Source organism: Artemia franciscana, chromosome 11 (genome assembly GCF_032884065.1).
Source record: "Artemia franciscana chromosome 11, ASM3288406v1, whole genome shotgun sequence".
Lineage (NCBI taxonomy): Eukaryota > Metazoa > Arthropoda > Branchiopoda > Anostraca > Artemiidae > Artemia > Artemia franciscana.
Genome location: NC_088873.1, coordinates 44,883,944 through 44,900,720, shown reverse-complemented (window position 1 = coordinate 44,900,720; position 16,777 = coordinate 44,883,944). Strand labels below are relative to the sequence as shown.

Sequence of the window (16,777 nt, the reverse complement as noted above, 5' to 3'; positions counted from 1 at the left end):
CAACTTTTTACCGGTCGTGTGAACCACATTCATAACCCCATATGTTCTTGAAAGCCCTGGGCGCCTAGGAGAAGGGGAGAAGTAGGTGATGCAAGAGGCCAGGAACGATTCGTTTGTAGTGTTTGAAGACCGAAAAGACTTAAAGTCTGTTCGACATCTTTCAGTTCTGTTTCTTTTGGAGTGGGACACTCTTCATGCTTTCTAGGAATGGTCTCAGCGAGCAATTGGTACAGTTTTTGTACCTCTTTAATTTTTCCTCTCCCTTCAGCCCCCCAGATGGTCAAATCGGAGAAAACAACTTTATCAAGTCAATTTGTGGAGCTCCCTGACATTTGCTTATTCTACCCACCAAGTTTCATCCCGATTCCTCCACTCTAAGCTTCGCCCAAGATTTCCTTTTTCCCCCTTCAAATCCCCCCAATGTCAACAGATCTGGTCGAAATTTGAAATAAGAGGTCTGAGACATGATTTCCGCATAAATATCAAATTTCATTAATATCTGGTAACCCGTTCTTAAGTTAAAAATACCTCAATTTTTCTCATTTTTCCAAATTAACCCCCCTAGCTCCTCCAAAGAGAACAGGTAAGCTTTTTCCAAGATTATGAAAATCTGATCCGGGACTCCTATGTCCCTAGATCAGATTCGAGTCGAAGATGGGGCATCTGAGACGTACGATCCTTCTATATATCAAGCTTCATTAAGATCCGATCACCTATTCATAAGATAAAGATTTCATGTTTTCCAAGCATTCCGGTTTCACCCTCCAACTCCCCCAAATGTCACAGGATCTGGTCGGTATTTAAAATTAGAGCTCTAAAGCACGAAATCCTTCTAAATATCAAATTTCATTAAGATATGATCAACTGTTCGTAAATTACAAATACCTAATTTTTTTCTAATTTTTCCACATTATTCCTCTCCCCCCCCCCCCCCGACTCCACCAAAGAGAGTGGATCCGGTCCAATTATGTCAGTCAAGTAGTTTTAATTATTCATCTGCGGAGAGCAAAAATCAAAACATGCATTGATTCAAAAACTTTCAGAAATTAAATAAAAAAAAAAAGTTTTTTAACGGAAAGTAAGGAGCGGCAATAAAACTTAAAACGAACAGAAATTACTTCGTATATGAAAGGGGCTGCTTCCTCATCAACGCCCCGCACTTTACGCTAAAGTTTTTTACTGTTTTAAAAAGTTGAGTTTAGAGAAAGAGTCAAACTTTAGCGTAAAGAGCGAGGCGTTGATGAGGATGCAGCCCCTTTCATATACGACGTAATTTCTGTTCGTTTTAAGTTTTAATGTCGCTCGACAGTGGGCAAACTCGACAGTTAAGAAAGAGTAACTATTTTTCTTAAGAAGATTTTTAAGGTTTTAAAGACCTTAGCAATATTTTGGTATGTTTAGCTAATATCACTAAACATCCCCCCCCCCCTGATAAAAACCCACCCAAAATCTAGACATGCAGGTGTGGAATAGCATTAATCAAGAAAAATTTGGAAAGTAACCTGACGACCAGAAAAATATCACAGATATTGAGAAGAGCTAAGAGCTCATATGGCACTTGTGACGAGGTTGGAAGAGCCAAGACCCATGAACTTATATGGTATGAGCTCTAGCAAAATTCTAAGAATCAATATCTTTGCTTTAAAAGGAAAACCAGAAGCTTAAAGCCGGTAAGGATTTAAAATAAGAGCTCTGAGTCACGAAGTCCTAAATATCAAAATTCATTAAGATCCGATCACCCACTCGCAAGTTAAAAATACCGCAATTTTTCTAATTTTTCCTCTCCCTTCAGCCCCCCAGATGTTCAAATCGGGGAAAACGACTTCATCAAGTCAATTTGTACAGCTCCCTGACACACCTACCAATTTTCATCGTTATAGCACGTCCAGAAGCACCAAACTCGCCAAAGCAGTGAACCCCACTATTTAACTCCCCCAAAGAGAGCACATCCAGTCCGGTTACGTCAGTCACATATCTACGACATTTATAAGCATTTTCCAAGATTTCTGGTTTCCCCATCTAGCTCCCACCAATGTCAACAGATCTGGTCGGGATTCGAAAATACCTCAATTTTTCTAACTTTTCCAAATTAACAACCCACAGCTCCCCCTAAGAGAACGGATCCGTACCAATTTTATCAATCTCGTATCTATAACTTGTGCTTATTCTTCCCATCAAGTTTCATCCTGATATCTCCACTCTAAGCGTTTTCCAAGATTTCTGTTTTCCTCCTCCAACCTTCTATGTCCCCGGATCCGATTCCAATTGAAAATTGAGCATCTAAGACATAAGATTCTTCTATATATCAAGTTTCATTGAGATCAATTACCTATTCGTAAGACACCTCGATTTCACGTTTTCCGAGAATTCCGGCTTCCCCCTCCAACTCCCTTCAATGTCACCGGATATGGTCGGGATTTGAAATGAGAGTTTTAAAGCACAAGATCCTTCTAGATATAAAATTTCATTAAGATCTTATCACCCGTTCGTAAGTTACAAATACCTTATTTTTACCAGTTTTTTCCGAATTACTCCCCCCTCCCAACTCCACCAGAGAGAGCGGATCCGGTCCGGTTATGTCAGTCACCTATCTTGGACTTGTGCTTATTCTTTCCACCAAGTTTCATCCTGATCTCTCCGCTTCAAGCGTTTTCCAGGATTTCCCTCCCCCCCCCCCCCCCTAATGACACTGGACCCGGTCGGAATGAAAAATAAGAGATCTGAGTTTCGAGGTCCTTCTAAATATGAAATTTTATTAAGATGCGATCACTGTTTCGCAAGTTAAAAATACCTCAATTTTTCCAATTTTTTAGAGTTAAAACTCCTCCAAAGAGAGCAGATCCGTTCCAGTTATGTCAATACCGTATCAAAGACTTGTGCTTATTTTTCCCACCAAGTTACATCCCGATCCCACCACTCTAAGCATTTTCCAAGAGTTTAGGTTCCACCCCCCCCCCCATTTCCCCCATCATCCCCTTTACCGGATAAGGTTGAAATTTAATATTAGAGCTCTGAGACATTATATCCTTCCAAACGTCAAATTTCATTAAGATCCTATCACTCCTTCGTAAGTTAAAAATACCTCATTTTTCTAATTTTTCAGAATTAACCCTCCCCTCCAACTAACCCAAAGAGAGCGGATCCGTCCCAGTTATGTCAATCATGTATCTAGGACTTGTGCCTATTTTTCCTACCAAGTTTCATCCCGATCCCTCCACTCGAAGCGTTTTCCAAGATTTTAGGTTCCCCTCCCCTTCAATTCCACCCAATGTCACCGGGTCCACTCAGGATTTAAAATAAGAGCTCTGAGAAACGATATCCTTTCAAAATTTAAATTTCATTAAGATCCGATCAATCCTTCGTAAGTTAAAAATACTTCCTTTTTCTATTTTTCCGAATTAACCGAGCCCCCACTCCCCCCCCCCCCTTCGGATGGTCAAATCAGGAAAACGACTATTTCAAATTTAATATGGTCCGGTCCCTGGTACACAGGCCAAGTTTCATCGTCCTAGCTTGCCTGGAAGTGCCTGAAGTAGCAAAACCGGGACAGACAGATAGACCGACAGAATTTGCGATCGCTATATGTCACTTGGTTAACACGAAGTGCCATAAAACTGGTAATAGACTCTTAGTGCTAAGTTTTCTCTATATAAATTACAAATGGTTGATTCTGTCAATTAAATAGTAAAAAAAAGGAAAAAATATGAATAAATAAATATAACAATAATTAATCCTCCTTTGAGGATACAACTTTGAGGGGTTTCATAACCATATGCCTACACTTCTCCAACCCCTAAATAGCAAGAGGTTGGGGTCTGGGGCGTAATGTATTCCAAAAATAGTGTATTAAACATTTCACAGTTCACAAAAAAATAACAAAAATAGGGAATTAGCTGAAAAATAATCATATATAAGGAAGAAAACCATGATTGAAATAAAAATGTCTGATTAAGGAAATGAACCCTTGCCATTCTGATTCAGTCTAACCCGCTAGTAACTGAACGGCAGCCGATGATCGAATTCAATCATTTTGTTCTTGTAGGACCAAGTTGTGTAGCTTTAGCCCTTTTCCCAAAGACTATACCAAAAGTATAGTTATTGGACCTTATTCAGCAAATATATTTGTAATCAGCTATTATAAAACATCGAGTTAATAAATGGTTCTATTATGAAGAGTGAGAGCATTAAACTATTTTTGGCGAAGCTCAACTTTTGCGAACAGGAGAAGGGGAGAGGGTACGTCTAGGAATAGTCATTTGGAATTGTGAGATTCAATTATTTGTTCCATTATGAATTTCTTCTTGTTAAGAGCATTCGATATTTTAAAAATCATCTTGCGGGCCGTACTTAAGTAGCAGCTTGTGCAGCAAATTTATCAGCATTTTTTAGCTATGTGCTATCATTTTTCACAATTTAAGTATGACTGACGAAAAACTACTGATTAAATCTTAATGAGATTAGCTTACCAATAAGATTACAACGAGCTACCTTTTTTGTTACATTGGAAAAGAAAAAATTCTTTAGCTATGTCCTTTGTCAGATCCATGTCAGATGGGTACGTCAAGTTACTTCAAAGGAAATGGGTTGCTTTTAAGATTAAATATTGACGTCAGTGTAAAAGAAAAAAAAGAACACGCCAAGAGCAGCATTTATTTTTATTTTTTTAGTTGCAATAACAAAAATTAATGAATTAGCAAGTTGCAAATCTCAGTTTGCATAAGAAAGAACAATACAAAAGTATGAAAAATATGTCAAGAAACAACAAATATTAGATGGTGTTGGTGATTTTTCCTGATGCTAGCCCCAGTTTACTTGTACTCTTTAGCATAAGTTACATGAAAACTTCCGAAAAAAAAAAATAGATACGGCTGGCAAATTTCTATAATAATTATAATTACGTCTTTTTCAATTCGCTTAGATGATCGCAAGGTGTAACAAATTTGGTGTAACCGGCTTTCATAGGAAAATCTTAAACAATATTCAGTCAATTTTACCAAAACATAATGAAAAATTTCACAATTTTCATCAAAATCAGGAAATAACTTGAAATGGACAAGGTTGCATATGTATATTTTGGCTACTTTGGAAGAGGCAGTGGAGAGTAGGAGAGAATAAAACGTCTTATAGGGGGGGGGGATTTATTTTGTATTTGTAGCTCAACCAAGGAAAGAAGTAAATACAACGACGGAAACACAAAACCAAGGAAAACAGAAAAGCATGTCTAAGAGTGAGCTTCATAAGAAATTTACCCCAACAGCCCCAAACGGCAAATTTCATTATCCCCTAGACTTCAATTATTCGTCTAGCCTTGCACAAAAGGTCTTATTGTTCCTTACTTGACTATTACAGTTTGAACAGAAAACGGTTCAAGCTCCACGTAACCGAAATGGGTACATGTCAGACCTACTCAAAATCCGATATACAATTTAGTTTCCTCTGTTTGTCATATTTAGACCCCAGCTTATCTTCCCTGCCAATGGGCTTTAAAATATCAATTCTATTAGATAAAAAAATTAATTTTAAAGAATTTATTCTAAATAATCTATTTTATATTATTATTATTTTTCATAAAAGCATTTAAATCCAATATAAATATATTCAATCCGATAAAAAAATTTTACTTAAAATCCATTATTTAAATTAAACTACTGAAACCGTTAGTGTGATTCAAATAAACAAATTGTAAAAACAATACGCACATTCTTTTTCACACTACAGTGACTTGATATCTGCATACAAAACGGAAAAGTCTTAATTTGTTATGAATTGGAAACTAAATTCACTTAAATTGAATCGAGAAGTCAGCTAGTTTCACTCCTTAATGTTAAAATTGTGCGCTACCTGAAGACCTGAAGCGTTACGAGAACACAAACAAGCTTTCAAACCTTTTTTGAGGGATTAGTCGATTGAGGTTTCCTACATCTTTCATAAGACCCAAATTGGCACGCATTTCATTGGTTAATCCTGTTAGGAAGCTTCATTCTGGAATACCTCTTACAAGATTTCGCTGCCCACGACGGAGATCCTTTTTCTTTGGGTTTGACACTAAAAGTGGTTGGTTCATGACCCCAATATTTATCTGATAATTAAGTTTAAAATATTCAGCAAATGTTACCTGAAAAAAAGATCCTGCTTTAATAAAGATACATTATAAACAAACTTCTAAAAATAAGGAACGGTTTTTTTTTATAGATCTGAGGGATCAATGGCTTAATTAGCAATTTGATATAGTCACTTGTTTAATTTGGTGATTCAAATAAACAACTTTAAAAAAATCATTAATATCAACAATAATAATAGCACTAATAATGTACATAACAATAATATAATGCAATAATAAAAAACTTCGTAATAATTCAAAATCTTTTTGCGATTATTCCATTTGGATATTTGAATGGTAATTTGAAAACTTTTTTCCTCTCTCTTCCCCTTTATTGCCTTAAGACAAATATGAGTCTTAAGGCAAAACCCAGGAAAGCAAAAAAAACACGTCTATGATTGCTTTTCGATAGAACTGTATCTCAAGAGCCCTCAACTACAAATTTCTTGCTCCCCTGGACTTGGCTGCTAGATTTTCCGTCCATATGTAATTAATAATGTACCATAAATTTACTATTTCAGCAAAACACATATATACTATAGAACATATGAATATATAACCTAAATATATGTACATACAAATATATATATATATATATAAATATAAATATATATATATATATATATATATATATATATATATATATATATATATATATATATATATATATATATATATATATATATATATATATATATATATATATATATATATACATATATTCATGCATAAATCCAAATATATAAGTCACATAAAAACAAATAGCTATAGAACAACCATTTAATGAGTAAAATTAGGAAAAGCACAAACAACAACTATGTTTAGCCATTTTGGGTCGCTGACCATTAAATAGAGCTCATAGGACACACCCAGCTCCAAATAACTACCTTTATACTTGCGATTCCTACTAAAAATTAATGTTTATTAATCATTTGCGAAAGAATCCTCTATGTTCTTAAATAAAATATACTTTATATTTTCAAGTTTACATCTTTATTGTAGATGTATAGTACAGCTTATAAGTATGATATACCTTATATTCTAAATATAAACAAAAAAGATGCCCCATTTTATTCTCCGAAGGTATAGGACCTTTTAGAAAAATCTTAGATTTCGCTTCCCAAGCGTGTACAGGGGTTCAATTTCGGGGTACTAATAGTTTATCAATCAATACTATAAATGAAAAACCGATTATTTTTTTTAACAAGTATTAACCATGACCTCATACTAAATACTATGTTTTCTGTGGAAAAGTTTTTGGAAAAGAAAATTACGATATTAAGAAGTTGAGCATTCTTGACCTCTTCTTGGTTGCAGAAACCTTGGTTGCGATCCACTTAAGAGGAAACCATTGCCCATACTAGTAAAAAATGTCTTCTTTTTAACAGAAATCTTCAAAGAAATTACCTAACGAACTTCTTTTTATTTTTTTTCAATGGGTGACCGCATTGAACAAGTCAATATTGAATACCAGAGGAAGACATTTCAATTCGTATTGAATAAAAAGCCTAGATATATCTTTAGATAACAATATAGGTCACGCCAGAGCAAAGTGCTCTTTTGTCCTATAATCGTCACTTTCGGCTCAAAGAGACAATAATAATAATAATAAAAATAAATGGATACAACAAGACAAGCCATCGAATTATCCTTATCAAAAAGCCTCAGTTGGAGGTTTACAGGTCTCCATCTTCAAAACCCCCGAAAAGAAAAGAAAAAAAGCTCTATAAAACTTTATCCTAATTAACGGATATTCCGGGAAAATCTACTCCGGTTGATACTACCTTAAAGGATCATGAAACAGAAGATGGAGCGAAAAACATATAGACATACTAGAAACTGGTAAACAGGATTCAAAGGAGATCGTTAAAATAAGGTAAGAATCAGCCAAAAAAAAACAATAGCAAAAAAAAGATTCACGTAATAGAAGCTGGTGAGTTTATATGATGGTATTAAAAAATTATACCTAAACCCAAAATATATTGCCAACTTTCAGAATCGACCCCTATTGACTACGTCTATACAGACAATAAGTGTCAACCACTCGTAGCTATACAAAAAAAAATTAAGAATATTCAAATAGGTTCTATAAGAAAGATGATCTGGAAATAGCCAATAATCGGAAAACCTTTCTGTAAGAAAAACTAAAGCAAAGGGTTGGTACAAAAAAGAACGGATAAACCAAATAAGAAGGACTGGTTACATAAAAGCTTCATCGTGTTTTCTAAGTAGCTGAGATTTTATTTTTTTCTTGAGCTTTTTCTTGTTTATTGTTTTCATTTTTGTTTGATTTTTCAGTATTTTTGTATTCCTCTAAGTGCATTTCATGCCTGCAAAGAGGGTGTAAACCAATTATTATTATTAAAAGCTAGTGAAGAAGAGTTAAAGTAAAGTGGTAGATTAAAAAAAAGATTCTATTCCTAAAAAAAAAGACACAATACAAAAAAAAAATTAAAATGTGCGATACAAACATTATATCACGAAAATATCAAGTGGATATTTCATTTATCAAAATCACAAAATCACTTTAAGCGTAAAAAATTTTCAGAGCATATATTTAGATCGATATGACTTATGAACATATTGCAAATCAAGTAATAACGTATATTGTATTTTTCAGAAAAATTCCAACAAATGGACAAATTCCATTTATAAGGAAGAGTTTAATCTGAAATGACTCAGATTATTTACTTATTTGTCTGACTGCAAAATTACTACAGTGTACATTCGCCTTTGATATTTCAATCACTTAACTTAATAGTCAATTTCAGAAATTCTAATTAAAAAAGATTTAAATAGAATTTAATTACTTTAAACATGATAATTAAATTTTGTTTTAAATATAGTTATTTTGAATTAAATTTGAAAATGTTTCTAAAATTTGTCATTTCTCTTAATATTTCAGTTTTAACTATTCTCTGTATTAAGTTATCCAAACATGTTTGATAACAATAGATTTTAAAACAAAAACCCAAAAGGCCCGGTCAATATAAGATTTTATCAACACTGACCTTTGACTGGCACCCATTAGAATATTTTAGTCTGGTAAATTCTATAAATCTAGTTCTCTTACAGAGAAAATTGGTGACATATCACAGTGATTGGGCTTTAAAACTTACCTTCCTTTTCTCTCGATCTAATTCAAAAGTAAATTTGATCGGTGTATAGATTTACAGCCATTCCAAATGTCTGATTGTAATACTTCGTCATAATTGTTTGGCCCTTCAGGTCTATTAACGCAAGCTCCCTGTAAATAAAAAATATCACACTAAAATATGATTAGGAGGCAAGATAACAGTCCACCAGAACAAATTTTCAAAAACTCTAGCTCGTTTCTGCTCTTCCATAAAGCAGTATGATGTAGCATAGGATGTACTCAAAACTTTATTCTAAACTTTATTCCAATGACGCAGTAGGCTTTAGATTTTTACAGGTAGGAAAGGAAGCAGTAGCAAAATTCTTGTTTGTAGTGAAACCAAATTTCTTGTGAACGGTCTTCGAAAGAAATAAGGTTAAACTAAATAATTGATATATAGTGATGGCAACTGAAAAGCCAATCAGTTCAAAATTTTATTTTAAAGCAACTGAATTTTTTTTTTCAATGACGCAGAAGGTTTTAGGATTTTGCTATTAGGGTAGGAGGCAGTACCCATACTCCTGTTTGAGCTGATCTTTGTTCGCTTCAATCTTGATTTGCATATTTAATTAAAGGCTTATTCGTTTTAAGGCTTATTTATTCACTTATCTTAATGCATGTAGTATGTTTGTTTACTATTATTGTTTATTTAGTTCCTGTTTATTTTGGGATTCATTTATGCTACAACAGTAAAATATTTTTGTTTGTTTTAAGATCAATTGCATATTCAATTTTTACTGAGATCGTTTTAAGATTTATTCATTCATTTATATTAGCACAACAAAAGAATAAAAGCGAAAGCAATACGAAATCGGAAAAATGGAACAGCAAGAATTGTGAAAGAAAAGATAAAAAAAAAACTAGAAAAAATATTTTTTAAAAAAGAAAACCAAAAAAATTACCCCCCCCCCCCACAAAAAAACATACCAAATGTATTTAAGCTACTCCAACCCCATCCAGCAAATAAGAGTCCAGCCTAATGCAGGTTACTCAGAAATCATAAGGGAGTACATATCAATTTCACATTTCTGACACAATTTTAAAAGTTTCGTTTATACCTCCCCCCCCCCCAAAAAAAAAAAACCTTTGCTGAAAAATGCCCTTTTGTTGGGCAATTATTTATGGAGGGGATTACCAGCATGATTTTAACAAGAGCTAAGAGCTCATATGGCACTTGTGACGAGGTCGAAAGAGTCAAGAGCTCATATGGCATCAGCTCTAGCAAAATTTTAAGAATCGATAGATTAATTTAAAAGGAAAATCAGAGGCTTCATGCCGGTCGGGATTCAAAATAAGAGCTCTGAGACACGAGGTCCTTTTAAATATCAAAATTCATTAATATCCGATCACCCACTCGTAAGTTAAAAATACCTCATTGTTTCTAAATGTTTCCTCTCCCTTTAGCCCCCCACCACCACCACCAAACGGTCGAATCGAGGGAAACAACTTTATCAAAGCAATTTGTGCAGATCCCTGACACGCCTACTAATTTTCATCGTCCTAGCACGTCCAGAAGCACTAAACTAGCCAAAGTACTGGACCCCTCTCCCCTAACTTCCCTAAAGAGAGCGGATCCAATCGGGTTATGTCAATCACGTATCTATGATATTTTATAAATTCCATCCCGATCTCGCCACTCTAATCGTTTTCAAAGATTTCCGGTTTCCCCCTCCAACTTCCCCCAAAGTCACCAGGTCTGGCCGCGATATAAAATAAGAGCTTTCAAACATGAGTTCTAATTTTTCCGAATTAAAAACCCCCTCCATCTTTCTCAAACAGAGTGTATTAAGTCAAGTTATGTCAATCACGTATCTAGGACTTGTGCTTATTCTTCCATCCAAGTCTCAGACTGATCTCTCCAGTCTAAGCGTTTTCCAAGATTTCCGGTCCCCCCCCCAACTACCCCCAATGACACTGGATCCAATCAGGATTTAAAATAAGAGATCTGAGTTACGAGATCCTTCTAAATATGAAATTTTATTAAGATCCGATAATTGCTTCGTTAGTTAAAAATACCTAATTTTTCTAGTTTTTCAGAATTAACCCTCCCCCCAACTTTCCCAAAGAGAGAGAATCCGTTCCAGTTATGTCAATCACGTATCTAGGACTTGTGTATGTTTTTTCCGCCAATTTCCATCCCGATCCCTCCACTCTAAGCGTTTTCCAGGATTTTAAGTTTCCCCATCCTACTCCCCTCCCAATGCCACCAGATCCGGTCGGGATTTAAAATAGGAGCTCTGAGACACGATATACTTCTAAATCTCAAATTTCATTAAGATCTGATCACCCGTTCGTGAGTTAAAAATATCTAATTTTTCTGAAATAGCCGTCCCCCATTCCCCACCCCCAGATGGTCGAAACGACTATTTCTAATTTAATCTGGTCTGGTCCCAGATACGCCTGCCAAATTTCATCGTCCTAGCTTATCTGGATGTAACTAAACTAGCATAACTGGGTCCAACTGACCGACAGAATTTGCAATCGCTATGTGTCACTTGGTAAATAACCAAGTGCAATAAAAACCATTAGAAATTAGTCTCTTTCAAATGAAAGTGCGCAAGAAACATTTTATTAACATTTTATTAGTAAATGTTGTGAGTAAAAAAAATCAATGCCATTCTTCTGATTCAAAATGAGAATTCAGAGACCCATCTATACAAGCTAGATAAAAAGAATTAACACGAAGTTATTTACCTTCTTTTATAAACATTTTTTCGAAAGTTTTTTTTTCTTAAATGGTTACTCCGACCTTGGCAGGAGTATTTCGAATCGTATACTTAGTTTTAAGTATATACTTGTACGAATTTTTATTAAAGTTCTAAAGAGTTTGGCCTTTATTTTAATGTTTTAGGATGAACAGAGGAGGTGATATGTCATATAATGCCGAGTTTTAATTAGATGAAAATAGGCAGTAAAGTGGCAACCATTTCCTCACCAAAATCCAAAACTCAAATTAATAATTTTTGCACTTCTACTACATTTACTTTCTATTATACAAATCCCCTAAAAAACAACATTGTTGAAAAAATAAGAGCTAAGAGCTCTTATGGCACTTGTGACGAGGCAAGAAGAGCTAAGAGCCAAGAGCTAATATGGTATGAACTCCAACAAAATTCTAAGGATCAAAAGATTGATTTAAAATGAAAATCAGAGGCTTAATGCCGGTCAAGATTTAAAAAAAGAGCTCTGAGTCACGATGTGCTTCTAAATATCAAAATTCATTAAAATCCGATCACCCACTCGTAAGTTATAAATACCTAATTTTTTCTAATTTTTCCTCACCCTTTAGACCCCCAGATGGTTGAATCTGGGAAAACGACTTTATCAAGTCAATTTGTGCAGCTCCCTGACACGCCTACCAATTTTCATCGTTTTAGCACGTCCAGAAGCACCAAACTCGCCAAATCACTGAAACCCTCCCCCCAACTCCCCCAAAGAGAGCGAATCCAGTACGGTTACGTCAATCACGAATCAAGGAGATTTGCTTATTCTATCCACCAAGCTTCATCCCGATTCCTCCACTCTAAGCGTTTTCCAAGATTTCCCCCTCCAACTCCCCCCAATGTTAACAGGGCTGGTCGAGAATTGAAAAAAGAGCTCAGAGACATGAATTCCTTCTAAATAAAAAATTTCATTAAGCTCCGGTCACGTGTTCTTAAAATAAAAATACCTCAATTTTTCTAATTTTTTTCAAATTAACTCCCCCCAGCTCCTCCAAAGAGAACGGATCCGTTCCAATTATGTCAATCACGTATCTAGAACTTGTGCTTATCCTTCCCATCAAGTTTCATCACGATCTCTCCACTCTAAGCGTTTTCCAAGATTTATGTTTCCCTCCTCCAAGCCCCATGTCCCCTGATTCAATTCGAGTCGAAAATGGAGCATCTGAGACATAAGATCCTTTTATGCATATATCAAGTTTCATTAAGATCCGATCACCTATTCGTAAGATAAAAATACCCCAATTTTCACGTTTTCCAAGAATTCCAGTTTCCCCCTCCAACTCCCCCCAATGTCACAGGATCTGGTTGGAATTTAAAATTAGAGCTGTAAAGCACAAGATCCTTCTAAATATCAAATTTCATTAAGATCTGGTCACCCGTTCGTAAGTGACAAATGCCATATTTTTCCGAATTACCCCCCCCCCCCCCCCCAACTCCACCAAAGAAAGCAGATCTGTTCCGGTTATGTCAGTCAAGTATCTTAGACAGGTTTTTATTCTTCCCATCCAGTTTCATCCTGATCCCTCCGCTTTAAATATTTTCTAAGATTTCCAGTCCCCCCAACTACCCCCCCCCCCAATGACGCTGGATCCGTTTGAGACTTAAATGAGAGACCTGAGTTACGATGTCCTTCTATATATGAAGTTTCATGAAGATCCGATCACTCCTTCGTAAGTTAAAAATACGTCATTTTTTCTAATTTTTCAGAATTAGCCCTACCCCCCCCCCAATAGAGCGGATCCGTTCCAATTACGTCAATCACGTATCTATGACTTCTGCTTATTTTTACCACCAAGTTTCATTCCGATCCCTCCAATCTAAGTGTTTTCCATGATTTTAGGTTTCCCCCCCCCCCCAACTCCTCCCAATGTCACCAAATCTGACTGGGATTTGAATAAGAGCTTTGAGACACGATATCCATCTAAATATCAAATTTCATTGAGATCCAATCACCCGTTCGTAAGTTAAAAAATCCCTCATTCTGTCTAATTTTTCAGATTAACCCCCCCCCCCAACTACCCCAAAGAGAGTGGATCCGTTCTGGTTATGTCAATCATGTATGTAGGACTTGTGCTTATTTGTCCCACCAAGTTTCATCCCGATCCCTCCGCTCTAAGTGTTTTCCAAGATTTTAGGTTTCCCCCTCCCAATCCCCCCCCCCCAAATGTCACCAGATCCAGTCAGGATTTAAGATAACAGCTCTGAGACACGATATCCTTCCAAACATCAAATTTCATTACGATCTGATCAACCGTTCGTAAGATAAGAATACTTCATTTTTTCAATTTTTTCCAAATTAACGGGCCACCCACTCCCCCCCCCCCAGATGGTCAAATCGGGAGAACGACTATTTCTAATTTAATCTGGTCCGGTCCCTGATACGTCTGCCAAATTGCATCGTCCTTGCTTACCTGGAAGTGCCTAAAGTAGCAAAACCGGGACCGACAGATTTTGCGATTGCTATATGTCACTTGGTTCATACCAAGTGCCATAAAACACCCTGCTTTAAAAAAAGGAAACCCAAAAAAATGAAAAAAACAGCCAAAAAAAGTAATGGTATAAATTTCTTCACCTTAATGTCATAGCAAGACTGGAAAAAAAATTTTTGACATCAAGAAGAAGTGAATATTTTGCTTTTCAGCCACGTTGTGACAGCACAATCTTGAAATATCATTTCGACAGTCTAAGAAAGTTAGGATTTTAAATTTCCGCTACTTGTTCATACAAAATGCAGATTTTCACCTCCCATTTGGCTTTTTTGGTAATACGGAGAGATTCCTTTGATAAACCTAAATATAACTAAATACTTTTCAGCGGTATGCGACATTAGTAAAATCTAACAGAGACCGCACAAAGTGACTAAAACTTGTCTCAAACTTTTCTGGAGAAAGAAACAGTCTTAATAATAAAAAGCTTTTTAAAGCCTCAACTATTAAAAACCAATAAAAAAAAAATAAGTTTCGTCCCAAACCAGAGCAAACGGTCCCCAAATACATGAGCTGGTTATTTGTAATATACCGACACACGAAAGGCAACAGCAATGGACGGACATAGGGAGATACGGCATATCAACTGCAATTCCGGTAAATAAAGGCGAGAATTCATGATTGACAAAGGGGGAAGTTGACATACTAATCAATTCCTATTCTCGTGTTTTTTTTTTCGATATGCTATTTCAGTTGGTTGTTAATTTATCCCACCCCTGCCCAGCCTAATGGTCCCATGTTTAGCCCAAACGGTACGTAGAAACTAAAAGAAAAGACTAGAGCAATAAAAAAAAATCATAATTGAAAAAACTTGGGAATAGATGCTAAAATATTATCAGTGACAAGACAACATCCATTTGGTTTTTGGTATATTAATTTTGTGTAAGCTTTTAGTTGAGAGGAGGGCAAATTGTCTTTTTAAAAAATCTTTAAAGAAAAACCAGGGGGATGAATGTTAAGATTTGCAGTGACAAGAGAGCATCCGTTTTGTTTTTGAAAAATTAACTTTTTTAATTTTACCAATAAAGAAGTTTTTCATAGAAAAGTAGAGCTATATTACACAAAAAAAGAGAAAAAATAAAGTTCAATAACAATTTAAGCTTTACACCAACATAAATCATGCCCTTAACAAATTTAAATTCGATTCGTATGTTTTTATTTGTCAAAACAGAAGAAAAAATGAAAATAATCACATTAAGCAGAATTACTGGGAAGTAATAAACAATATGGACTGATAGTTTAGTATATATTGACATCAGTCAATATATATAGCTTTGGCAACTTTGGATTTATGAGCGTTATAAAACGTAAAACGTTCAAAATATATCTAGTTTTCGGTAAATTGCAAATTTTATAAATGCATCTTTTTCATTCTTGATACACATAGTAGCTTTGATTTTGTTCAGCCACAGTCTCACTATTACATGAAAAGTTTCTACTTAATATTTCTTGGTTTCTACCTATTTCTATTATTATAATTACTACGTTATTTTGTTTTTTTTACTGTATACTAGTGTTTATTCTCCTTCATCTTTATTTCACATGTATTGTTTGATTTAGGGTATTATTTATGGTTCTTTTAGTGCTCTATTATTGTGCTGTATGGCCCATAACAAGCAAAGCTTCTTGTGCCAAATAACTTTTTCAAGTATGTAAGTGTTTTAGTATTTCAAAAATGATGATAATTGATGATTAATGAGTATTCTTAGAAGTTCCTGAGATAAACCAAACATAACTTTTCGAAAACCACGATAAACATATTGCCTTATGATTTAGATCCATAGTCCTCTCATTGTTCCGCGAAAGTTTTAACTGATTACCTTTAGCTGTTCTCAAGACGTTGAAGATGAGCTGCACCCTTGGACAACTCGGATACCCCTCCCTCACTAGGGGAGAGTTCAACACCCTTCTTGAACTCAGAGAGTTTATTTCCTGAAGGTCTAAGTTCAATATCCATAGAAGTTACTGAGTACGGCAGATATGCATTTTGACAACCGTGATGTATATAATGTCTACATTTAGTAGAGCATCTGTTTCAAAACTCGATGAAATTTTCAGATACCTTTAGCCATTCCAGGTATCACAAACCGACCTGTGATACAGAGCTGGGACAAAAAGCGTCTTTTGAAATTGTTCGGTGGTCTAATTATCATACCAAAAAAGTTTCAATTTAATACCCTTAAAAATTCCTAAATATTATAAATATGACCTCTTGGCAACCTGGATGCACATAGTGTGTCTTTTGATTGAGTTAAATTTTTGCTTAAATATTCCCGGAAAGTTCAAACTTACTTCCATTAGCCGCTCCTAAGGTTTCACAAAAGCCAATTTG

At 35.1% G+C, this 16,777-nt stretch overlaps 1 long non-coding RNA gene across 2 annotated transcripts in view; it reads right to left on the bottom strand.

The window, feature by feature from the left end:
- LOC136033276 (uncharacterized) overlaps positions 1–16,777 on the bottom strand; it is a 106,600-nt gene that overhangs the window by 64,606 nt on the left and 25,217 nt on the right. Inside the window, exons 4-5 of one of the 2 annotated variants that reach the window (XR_010618898.1) lie at positions 9,220–9,347; positions 5,886–6,115 (exon numbers count right to left, since the gene is read on the bottom strand). This is a non-coding gene — a long non-coding RNA (uncharacterized LOC136033276). The remainder of the gene's footprint in view (positions 1–5,885; positions 6,116–9,219; positions 9,348–16,777) is intronic. The other variant, XR_010618899.1, reaches the window with a different exon arrangement.